This window comes from Eptesicus fuscus, chromosome 9 (genome assembly GCF_027574615.1).
Source record: "Eptesicus fuscus isolate TK198812 chromosome 9, DD_ASM_mEF_20220401, whole genome shotgun sequence".
Classification (NCBI taxonomy): domain Eukaryota; kingdom Metazoa; phylum Chordata; class Mammalia; order Chiroptera; family Vespertilionidae; genus Eptesicus; species Eptesicus fuscus.
In genome coordinates, this window is record NC_072481.1 from 25017025 (window position 1) to 25018415 (window position 1391).

At 54.3% G+C, this 1391-nt stretch overlaps 1 pseudogene; it reads right to left on the reverse strand.

The window, feature by feature from the left end:
* Positions 1-391: 391 nt before the first annotated feature.
* Positions 392-833, reverse strand: LOC103294888 (transmembrane emp24 domain-containing protein 10-like; annotated as a pseudogene).
* Positions 834-1391: the final 558 nt, after the last annotated feature.

Below are 1391 nucleotides of genomic sequence, written 5' to 3' on the forward strand. Positions count from 1 at the left end.
TTTTGATCAATGATCAGAGTTAGACTAAACTCCCCAAAATAATCTGCACTGCTTTCCCCACTCTGCCAAGAACGCGGTTCCTTCCGCTTGCGCGGCAGGAGCGCAGCTGAGGACCAGGGGATGGGAGGAGTTGGAGGTGGGAGCAGGCGGAGACACTGGCCACCAGAGGACGGAGCTGGAGGTGCCAAGGGTTGGCCTCGGACTTTCTCCCACCTCACCAGCTCTTAAACCAGCCTTCCGTTCCTGCTTCCCCCTTTCTCTCCTTGGGCCTCGGGGTCGGTGGGACTGGGCTGCTGGAGGACAGCTCCCTAGGACAATTCCGAGCTGTCCTCCCATGCCTCTCCTTTGGCCTCTTGCCCCAATGTCCTCCTTCCTCTCTCCTCCTGCCTCCTCATTCCTTCTCAGCTTTTGTAGTCTCTTCATAATTTTTCGCCTCCACTCCATGCTTCATGTCTAGGATCACAGGTTGGTCAGGTAACAGCCCTGTCCCCTGGCTTTCAAAACACACTTCGAACATGTCCTAATCTTCAGTGGTAAAGGCAAGTTTCCCCTGGGTTGCATGCTCCTTGGAGTACAGAATACGGCCAGCAGCGTCTGTGATCTTGAGGTGGGTGTGCAGGCCGCCAGCGCCCCCAGATTGGTCGGTGATCTCGTCTCTGCCGGTCACCAGTCACCAGCAGGTCCTTGTGGATCTCCTCGTGGAGGCACTTGCGGTAGTTGACGGGCAGATGGAAGGAGATGGCGAGAACCGAACTGGGGCCGAGCAGGAGTAAAAGCAGCAACGCTAACTGGCAAGGGGCACGCTGGGCTTGTTGGCCAGACCAATGAGACATGCCGAAGACTGTGAACACCCGGGCCTCCCTCACTCCTGGTTTTGTCTCAAACCCAGACCTTTAAGGCAAGGCTTATGTTTCACCGAGGAACCTCTGTCCTACAGAACCCCGTTTTCTCCCTGCCACGGCCCTAAAAAGTAAGCAGAGTATCACACGCCGCGCAGGAAGACTGCCAACGCCCAACGTCATACTTCTTTAAAATCTCGTTTTACCGAAGAAACCAAGGCTCAGGGACGTTATGCAGTTGCTCAACTTTACCCAGATAGTAGGTGCCAGAAGGCTGTTAACAGAGCCTAACTTAAAGGTGTCATTTAAAAGTAGCGACATCCCTTCACCCACCCTGTGATGCTGTCACTTTTCATAAGAAATATATATCTGGTCTTCGTCCTGTTTCGGGCTCACAGCTCCTAAAAGCCTGGAATGTCCTAAGAAATCTTTATGTTAATGAGGTGACTTTGGGAAGGCGCCAAATGATGGGGGCTGGGAGCCAATGGAGCCAACCACATGAGTTCAGTCCCACCCCCTGACTTCTGGGGAGCGGGGAGGGGCTGGAGGTTG